The 10,480-nt window shown below is 42.8% G+C and overlaps 1 protein-coding gene across 1 annotated transcript in view; it reads left to right on the top strand.

The window, feature by feature from the left end:
* Positions 1-1,656: 1,656 nt before the first annotated feature.
* RABEPK (Rab9 effector protein with kelch motifs) overlaps positions 1,657-10,480 on the top strand; it is a 1,512,433-nt gene continuing 1,503,609 nt past the window's right edge. The window contains exon 1 of the mRNA XM_044058697.1: positions 1,657-1,747. The gene's annotated coding sequence lies outside the window, so the exon portion shown is untranslated. The remainder of the gene's footprint in view (positions 1,748-10,480) is intronic.

Below are 10,480 nucleotides of genomic sequence, written 5' to 3'. Positions count from 1 at the left end.
TATATATATATATATACATATATATATATATACACACACACATATATATATACATATATATATATATATATATATATATACACACACACACACATATATATATATATATATATATATGGAGAGGCATCTGTTTATTCACTAATGTCAGTGGTGGTCTTCTTCATGTTTATCTCCATCTCTCAAAATTAGACTCTGGTTCAAGTTCAAAGTACTCTTGATTTTCTTTTGCTTTTTTCTTGTCTCTCAATCATTTCCCTGTGGAACACACTGAAAAAGGTTTCACTGGCAATTTTGTCTCTAAGAGCGTTACTGTCAGATCGAGAGGCAAAGTCACCTTCTACTTACTGACTCACTTTTTGTTGCAGAAACCTTTTTATTTCCTCGTTGGCCTATTCTGCATCAAAAAATGTCATTAATCTTCCGGGATAAATATTTTGAAGTCAGCTGGATACAGCAGCTTTAATATCACACCTGCCTCATGACATTCCCTGATTGCTAGGATAAATTTTCTTATCTGGTTGTTACTGGTACAGCAGAAGATCTTAAGTTTTGTTTGCATTCTCTCTCTTCTCTTATTTTTGAGACAGCTCTTTTTGAGAAGTCTCATTCAGGCAGCCTTTTAATTTCTACGAAAACATTTAATTTATTTTTTCACTAAATTACTGTAAACTATCTCTTGCTCCAAATTTGAAGCCTCATTATGTAACACAGAGAGAAAGATCCTAATACAAATGTCTGTTGTCGTTCAGTAATTATAATAATACTTCCGGGTTTTCTCGGTTAGGCGTCACCACAGCGGAACTCCGGTCCGCTAATGATTGGCAGTGGATTTTTACGGTTGCCGAGTTGCCAGCCCGACACCCAACCTTCAAAGAAGGCACACCCATTCACGAGCACACCTACCTGCATGTCTTTAAACGTCACTCGACTGCTAGGGTTGCCACCTTTTCACATGGACAAAGTGGGACATTTTTGGTACAAACATCAGATTTTACAGGCCGACACATACCCACGGTCAGTACAAAGGATAGAACTTAACTTTTTTGCCTAAATAAAAGCGTATTCTTGTAGCATTTTAGTTGCTTCTGTTTCTTATAACATTTACGTATTTTAGATACAGAATAACTGTTTTATGCAACTATTACATAAAATATAAGAAATTATTTTGTCCTAAAATCTCTGGACATTTGCCATTTTTACAATTTTTTGTCAGGACACAACTGCCCAAAGAGGGACTGTCCCTCGCAAAGTGGACAGGTGGTAACCCTATCGACGGTGGGGCGGATATGCAGACTTAACATAGAAGGCGCTACAGCGGAGAATCTAACGGGAAAACCTCTTGTTGTGAGGCGACACGCTAACCGCTGCACCACCGCGGCTGCACTTTCCCCATGTACGCCCCCCAAATAAAAGATTGCGATCATTCATCACGCTTCCGGACTGGTTTTAGATGTTGTTAGGGAAGCACTATGCTTGATTGGAGAACAGCCAATTCCAGACAGGTGATAGGTTAGTTATGTTATCGTTACAGAAAAATACACCTGCCACACACACTATACGAATTTCGTATATGGTAAAAATTCTTGATTACACAGGTAATATAAAACGGACGGTAATACAAGCAATAGTGATGAAACGCGGGTCATACTGGTTTATTTCATTTTTTACTAAATATCGCGAGACGTGCGTTGCCTAGGACACGTTTTACTATTACCAGAGTAAACGCAATTTGATAAATCTTCTAACTGTGAGTTATGTAAATTATATTGGTTAAACAAGGCATATGTATTGTCATTGTGCTGTTTACATTCGACGTCCGTTATTAATAGTTCCTATTGTAGGGTTTTTTTTTCAAAATTAATGTATTACACACGACATGCTAAGCTCCATGACTTCTGTTATTAACATGCTGACATCTTTACTGTTGAACAAGTTGATCTGCCAGCGGACACAGTGAAACTTGCGTTGCTTCATCACTCCATGTACTGGTCTTGTTTAATTCATGACTGCTAGTGAACATCTCCTTCCGAATAGTTTCCAGCCTTCTTTCGTATTAATCTACGGTACTACCTCCAAGTTAAAAATTCGTAGCTAAATTTAGTATATGCGTACGTGGGCACGTGCCTCTTTGCGTGGACTGATGTCTTCTCAAAGATGTTTTTTAGGCTATAGGCCAACTGCTTGCCGGGACGGGCACTGCAGTTTGAGTAGGAGTGTACTAATGGTTGTAAGCTAAGTGTTAAATGCACTTCTGTTTGGAAAAAAAACTCTCAGCAGGTCTAATAAACTGACGCTATTATCAGAGACGTGACCACTAGATTAACAACTAACTATCCTGGGTAAATTATTCACAAAACTTTGGAAATCTTTTTATCTGGCCCAACTAATTCCCCAAAGTATCACCTTTTGAGTTAAGGAAGTTTTAGTTTCCCCGTAGTTACCCCTCATAAGGTCTATCACTAGGGTTGCCACCTTTTCAAATGCCCAAAGTGGGACATTTTTGGTACAAACATCAGATTTTGCAGGCCGAAACATAACCACGGCCGGTACAAAGAACATAACTTCACTTTTTTGCCTAAATAAAAGCTTTTTCTTTTAGTATTTTATTTGCTTATTCTGTTTCTTATAACATGTAGGTGTTTCAGATACAGAATAATTGTTTTATGTAACTATTACATATAATATATGAAATAATTTTGCCGTAAAATCTCTGGACATTTGCAATTTTTATTTGCAGGACACAACTGCCCAAAGACGGACTGTCCCTCGCAAAGTGGGACAGGTGGTAACCCTATCACTAAATGTAATGCCCTTTTCAGCATGTACTTTTTAATAACAGTATTGCTCAATTACCCAGATAGACAGGCATTCCCCTCTTTGTACTCAGTCAACTTATTTGTGGTAACTTTTGCAAGTTTGCCATCTTTTTTGAGCTCTGAAAGACCTAGTGAAATTTACTTTTTCTAAGTCATATTAGGTTTGCACAGGCTGATCCTGACATGACTGAGTACCATATGGTTTTATCGGCTTTGTACTAGAACATTACCCCACCACGATGTTCGTTCAGGAATGGGCGGGGCCTACATGATTGACAGGGCTGAGTGACATGCCATGCAGATTATACAGTGTCACGGTGAATATTTGTAACACAGGCTTCATGCTTTATATGTTATCTTTAGAGTTACCACAGCTTTTAGTATACAATATGTAAAACAGAGATTAAATAAAGTTATCTTTATTTTCTATATTTGTAAGTGCACCATCAAAACCACCGCATGTCCTGGGTGTCTGACTTGCTTTGTCACTTTGTACTTTGTTTTAACTGTGTTGTAGAGTAAGAAGCGGGTCACAAGGGCAGTATGTACGCAGTACCCACAAGTTCCCGTTTTGCACTCCGTACCCATAAACCGTGCCACCTAAGGCAGTGGGACAATAAATGCAATAAAAAAGACCTCCCAGAAAGGTCGCCACCCCGAAATGGAATTTTAAATCTGTGTAATAGTTTTTATACGTGCAGCATAATATGTCTTCGCACCCCTCCCATTTAGAATTACAAATTAGAAATCCTGGTACCAGCAAATAAGGGAGAAAAGGCTTTGCACTAAAATAACGATGTTCGTCGTCTCCCATTGCTGCAGTCCTGACAAATGGGTACTCCGCTGCCCACCATCGGCCCAAATACCAAAGGGCTATAACTGGCGTCGGTCACGGGCGCCTGAGACTGACGTAAGTACTTGTCAGTACAAATGCGCATGACCGACACCATAACCTCAGTCTTTCTTGCCGCATGGTCCTCAGCAGAAGCAGTTTTTGCAAGTGCCGTCGCTTCTGGAACTGTCGGTTTCGAGTTTCAGACCGGATACCAAGTTGGCTAAGTACCCTGTTGGGAACATTTTTGTCTTTTCTTGCCTCAGTATTGCCGGATGTCAGAAAAAGTTAATAACTGTATTTCTTGTGGGAAACAGATTCCTCATAGGGATTACCATTCACTCTGCATTCCTTGTTTAGGGCCTGAGCACGACGTTGTTGGGTGTCGCTTTTGTGCTACTTTTAACAAGCGTACTATTAAGCATCGGTTGGACTGTGCTAGGCTGGTGTTTGGTAAACGTTGTAATTATAACATGCCGTCGGATTCTCCGACGACTGGTTCTTCTAAGAAGCGCAAAGATAAGTCTTTGCGGTCCAAACAGGATGAGGCGTCCACTCCGGACGTCGGTTCTGTGGAACCACTGACTGCTTCAGTGGCTCCTTCTAACGGTTTACCAGTGTGTCTAGGGGAGCCTTTGTTACTGCAGGAAGTGGCTTCTCCTGTGTTAGGCCAGGCTGAGGGTGCTTCTTTGTTGTCGGTGGCTTCCTCCCCTCATAGGGTAGTTAGACCTCCTCCTTCTCAGGGCAAAGGCCATTCTAAATCTAAGTCTATCCCTGCTGGTGCTAATCCCCAGGGTCCAGCTCCTAGGAAGCACATGTTAAAGATGGCTGAAGATTTGATTACTTTAATTAGGGGTTCCATGCCCCCCCTGTGAAGCGGCCCAGGATAGACACAGAGTTGGAGGGTCTGGTTCAGTCTTCCAATGAGTCAGATTCCTCTGTGGAAGAGCTTCAGGATTTCCCTCCCTATTCTGATTCGGAGGCTGAGGACGCTACTCCCTCTGCGTCCCTTCCAGAAGATTTTTCTTTCTCTGGAACTTTGCATTCCATGAGGGAACATTTCCAGTGGGATGGTCAGGATTATTCTGATTCTCGTAAAAGGCTGAGAGAATTCTTGTTTTTACCTCAGCACAGGCCTTTGGCTATTCCCCCTGTACTGGATGTTGTTCAGGATGTATTTTCTGAGGCTGCCCTTAACCCAGATTCTCTGCCCCCTGCCCCAGTTAAACCAGATAGATACTACAGGGTTCCGGAAGCTCACAAGTACTTGTATAAGAGTCCTAGGGCTGATCCAGAAACTATTTCTCAAGGCCCCAAAGGTGTTAAGGCTTCTGTGGTTAAGAATCCGGTTCCTCTGGACAAGGATGCTAGGGCCCTGGATAGGTGGGGAAAAAAACTGTATACCTCTTCTACTTTGGCTATGAGAGCTTTAAATTGTCAATTTCATATGCTCAGGTATCAGAATTATTTGCTAAGTCAATTGAAATGTAAAGTGGATGCTTTGTCTGAAGGTGTTGACTGTAAGGAGCTTCAGGATTTAGTGCATGCTTCAGACCAGGTTGGTAAGCATTCTTTGCAGTGTGGTTTTGATGCTTTACAAGCTTCTTCCAGGGTGGCTGCTACCTAGTTCTGTTGTTCGCAGACATGCCTGGCTTAGAGATCAGTCCTTGTCAGAGCATGTTAAGGCTCGCATTATGGATGCTCCTTTGCAATCTGATGTTCTTTTTGGCCCTCCTGTGGAATCAGTTTTGAAAAAAATGGAGGAAAAAGCTAAGTCTATGCAGACGGTAAAGGACTTCTTACAGGTTCAGCCCCCTAAGTTCAGTAGGAATTGGCCTGCTAGGGGATGGTCTTTTCCCTCTTCGGATTTTCCTTCTAGGGGCAGGTCGAGGCGTGGTAGGGGTAGGGCTTCTTCTCAGGGCCCTGTTACTTCTAGGCCTTTGAATTCTTTTACCCCTTCTGCTGGGGTGGGCAGGGGTCAGTCCTTTCGGAAGCAGTCCCAATGACCTGTGTCTTCAGCTGCCGGACTCTGCTTTGCTGGCAGCTCCTCTAGGAGGAAAACTGGGACTTTTCAAGGGGAATTGGCATTTGGTTACCCAAGACAAATGGGTATTGGACATTATAACTCGAGGCTACAAGTTTTATTTTCACACTTTCCCTCCTTTCAAAGGTATGCCGGATGTGCCTCATCAGCAAAGACTGGAAGCGCAGGCACAGATTTTTTCTCTGCTCCGGTTGGGAGCAATACAGGCAGTTCCTTCTGTGGACAGAGGCACGGGGTTTTATTCCCGTCTTTTCTTAGTGCCAAAGAAGGGAAATACTTGGAGGCCCATTCTGGATTTATCCATTCTAAACACCTTTCTGGAAATTCCGAAATTCAAGATGTTGACGCTGCAGCAGCTGTTGCCTATGCTAGGCGGAGATCACTGGATGGTGACTTTGGATCTCAAGGAGGCCTATCTTCACATTCCTATCAGGCCCAGTTGCAGGAAATTCCTGAGGTTTCGGACTGGGAATTTGCATTATCAGTTCTCTGCATTGCCCTTTGGCTTATCTACTGCACCCAGGGTATTTACAAAAGTCCTGGCTCCAGTAATAGCTTTTCTCCGGCTAAGGGGAATTCAAATTTATCCTTATCTGGACGATTGTTTGATACTGGCTCAGGGCAAGCACGAACTTCTTCGACATCTGCAGTTTGTGATGACAGTTTTCAGATGCCTAGGGTATTCTGTGAACGAAATAAAGTCCAGTCTAGTACCCTCACAGGAGATGTATTTTCTGGGTGTGAGACTGAATACAGCTACTCAGATGGCATCTCTTACCCCGGACAAACAAAGAAATCTTCACCTATACTTCCAACAGCTATCCGTAATGTCCAGGCTGACTGCAAGGACAGTCCTTCAAGCCTTGGGGTTCATGGCATCTTGCATTCTAGTACTTCCCAATGCCAAACTGCATATGAGGAAGCTACAGTGGTATCTCAAAAGCGTTTGGACTCAACACAGCCACGATTTGGATACTGTCATTCGGATTCTCCCTTGCATTCAGAAAGAATTTGTGTGGTGGGCTCAGGAATGTCACCTAAACAAGGGACTCTCTGTGACCCAACCGAGGCAAGTCAGATATTAACGACAGACGCCTCGGAGTCAGCCTGGGAGCTCATTTCAAAGGAAAATGGATTCAAGACCTTTGGCCCCCGGAGTTGCTTCACTTGCATATCAACATGAAGGAGATGCTGGCGGTTCAATTTGCCTGAAAAGCATTCAAGGATCTACTTCGACCGGGACTGGTGTTGATTCGAACAGACAACACAACTGTCATGTGGTACATCAACAAGCAGGGGGGTACTCATTCTTACCCTCTTTGCAGACAAGCAATGCTGTTATGGGAAACTGCTTTGGGTCTGCACATCACTCTTCGAGCACAGTTTCTGCCAGGAGCACAAAATTCGTTAGCAGATGTTCTGAGCAGACAGATGGTGGATCCTCACGAATGGAAGTTGGATCCTCAGGTATTTCGTCAGTTGACCATGGCTTGGGGAACTCCAGACATAGATCTGTTCGCTTCTCCTCTGAATTCCCAACTGCCTCTGTTTTGCACAAGGCTGTTCATCCGAAAGCCTGGAAAATAGATGCACTATCCTTCAGTTGGAGCAACCTTCACGTGTATGCCTTTCCTCCTCTGCCTCTTCTTCCACAGGTCCTGTTGAAAGTCAGGAGGGACAAACCTTGCATGATCCTTATAGCGCCGGATTGGCCTCGTCAACATTGATACCCTCTGCTGAGGAGCCTAATTCACGGGACACCTTGGCCATTACCGCGGATTCCTCACTTATTGTCTCAGGAAAACAATCATTTTCTCAATGTCAGGGTGCAATCCCTACATCTGACAGCCTGGCGCATTCAGTTTTAGAGGATGAGGGCCTTCAGCTCCCTCAACAAGTTTTGGATGTCCTTTTGGAAGCCAGGCCCTAGTACTCGGAAAGTTTATGCTGATAAATGGAAGAGATTTTTTCTTTGGAGTTCAGCTAAAGGCCTTGATGTCACGTTGCCTAATTTGAGTTGTACTTTGCAATATTTGACTATGTTACTGGACAAGGGTTTGTCCTTCTCTTCTATAAAAGTGCATGCTGCAGCTATTTCTGCTCACTATGATGGTGATCCTCCTTTATTTTCACATCCTTTGCTTAAACAGTTTCTTAGAGGGCAAAGAATATAAGACCCCCACGACGGGCTCCTACTCCTGCCTGGGATCTTAATTTTGTTTTGGAAAAGCTGACTCTGCCTCCTTTTGAACCTGCAGCTACGGCTGAATTGAAGTTGTTGTCCTGGAAGACTGCTTTTTTATTGGCTGTTACTTCTGCTAGACGGGTGTCTGAATTACAGGCTCTCATGGCAGTGGAACCTTTTCTGATTTTTCACCAGGACAGAGTTTCCTTGCACTAATCCTACTTTTCTGCCTAAGGTAGTTTCTAATGTGGCATTGAACCAGTCTATACATTTGCCTACTTTTTATGCTAACCCCCAAAATGAAGGGGAAAGAGTTTTGCATTCTTTGGATGTGCATAGGCAGTTACGGTATTATTTGTTCAGAACTAATGAGTTCCGGAGATCTCAACAGTTATTTGTTTCGTTTGCTGTGGCTTCAAGTGGGAATGCTGTCTCGAAACAAACTATTTCCAAGTGGATCGGCCATTGTATTGCTTTTTGTTACTCTCATCATGGTAAGGAGGTTCCAGTTGGGATCAGGCCTCATTCTACTAGGGCTACGGCCACCTCTACTGCTTTTTTGAGAGGGGTAGCTACGAAAGACATTCTAGAGGCAGCTACTTGGAGTTCTGTTCATACCTTTACAAAGCATTATCATTTGCCTCTGTATTCTAGGTCTAGGGCTGGGTTTGCCACTGCAGTCTTACAGGGCATGTCTGCAGCTCCTCCTGCTATTTAGTTGGCCAGCCTCCCTTTTTCTGTTGCTCTGGGATTCTACCCATTTGTCAGGACTGCAGCAATGGGAGACTACGAACATAGTACAGTTTTGTACCTACCATAAATGTAGATGTTCGAGGATCTCCATTGCTGCAGTCCTATTTTCCCTCCCTCCTTCCCCCTTTTTCTTTTTAGATTGAGGTTTTTTGGGTGGTGTGTTCTTTTTTGCATTCTGACGTCTGAGGCAAGAAAGACTAAGGTTATGGCGTCGGTCATGCGCATTTGTACTGACAAGTACTTACGTCAGTCTCAGGCGCCCGTGACCGACGCCAGTTATAGCCCTTTGGTATTCGGGCCGATGGTGGGCAGCGGAGTACCCATTTGTCAGGACTGCAGCAATGGAGATCCTCGAACATCTACATTTATGGTAGGTACAAAACTGTACTTTTAGCATACTCGTCTTTCTGAGGATGGGTTTCCCATGTTTATTCAAAGCACTTTTCAAAATAAATGTTATGAGCACAGTGCTGGGCGGGGTCTGGACGGTCCTTGCTACTGTGCATCTGGTAGGGTAATGTTCTAATACAAAACCGTTTTATCCTCAAAAAGTATTTTATACTGATTTTGCTTGTTATGTTGAAAATATTCTGTGCATTCATGATGATGATAATGTACTACTTTATTACTTTTCGTTGTGTGGGGTTTCCACTGAAAAGGGGCTTGTCTGCTGGAGATTGTTTATATTAGGACACACCATCATACTTTGTGCAAGTATGGGTTGAGCTGACTTCTTTGATATCACCGATGGGCTTGTCTGTTGTAAATGTTTTGTGGATTTCTTGTTATTCTTACTCTGCACTTTTTCAACATTAAAAAGCTTAAGGTTAAAAATATATAAAAAATGAAACTGTAATGTCGGGCATTACAAACGTAATGTCAATGAAAGACAGCCATGGACATCCAGCAAGGGGGATGCCACCCCCTTGCAGCCCCTGATATGCACAGTTTTAACTGCCTTGCAGTCATTTTAGGGGGTGGGATATTAACACTGTTTTTTAAATCTTATTTTGTTAAGGCCACCAATTGAAAAATGCATCTGATAGTATAAACTTGGCCCAAGTCACATGAGCAGTTTTGATTGCTACAGTGCATCATGGTGTGCCATAATGTAAATTGTTTGTCTGCCCAGTCAGACTTTCCTTCTTCTTCTTCTTCTTTCGGCTTTTCCTGGTTAGGGGTCGCCACAGCGGATCACCTGTCCGCTCATGATTGGCAGTGGAGTTTGACAGTGTTGAGTTGCCAGTCCGGTGCCCAACCTTCCACAGAAGGCTCACACACACTCACACCTAGGGCTAATTTAGAGTGTCCAATCCACCTACTGCATGTCTTTGGGATGTGGGAGGAAACCGGAGCACCCGGAAGAAACCCACGCGACCACAGGGAGGACATACAGACTTCCTGGTAAACATAAATAAATAAATATTCTTAGTTATAAGTAAATTTGTTTATATGTCATTTTTATCTAATGATTCTTCTTCTCAGACACTGTTTATTAAAGTTGCATTTATAATTAATTTCAGGGAGAATGACAAGTAGTCAGCATTACTACCCATTTGTAATGTTCACAGTGCTATCAGAAATTATTTGAAGAGCAGAGTAAGAGAAAGTTGAAAGCCATGCTCTGCACATTAGTTGCTATCAATAAGTACTTTAGAAGGAAAATTTGCTTGAAGCTTGTAGTAAACACACACAACTCTTGAGACTGGTAGAAGGGCAAGGCAATTTTGGTTGCATTGTACACAGTTTAGATAATAATGTTGCACAAAACAAACGGAATTCCGACCAATTACCTTAAAATATATGCAGGAGTGAACAAGTCTGTTGTCATATAAAACCATTCTCTCTTG

This window comes from Protopterus annectens, chromosome 16.part0 (genome assembly GCF_019279795.1).
Source record: "Protopterus annectens isolate FY-2018-M chromosome 16.part0, PAN1.0, whole genome shotgun sequence".
Lineage (NCBI taxonomy): Eukaryota > Metazoa > Chordata > Ceratodontiformes > Protopteridae > Protopterus > Protopterus annectens.
Note: the sequence above shows the minus strand (reverse complement) of the source record. Positions and strands in the feature narration are given on the sequence as shown.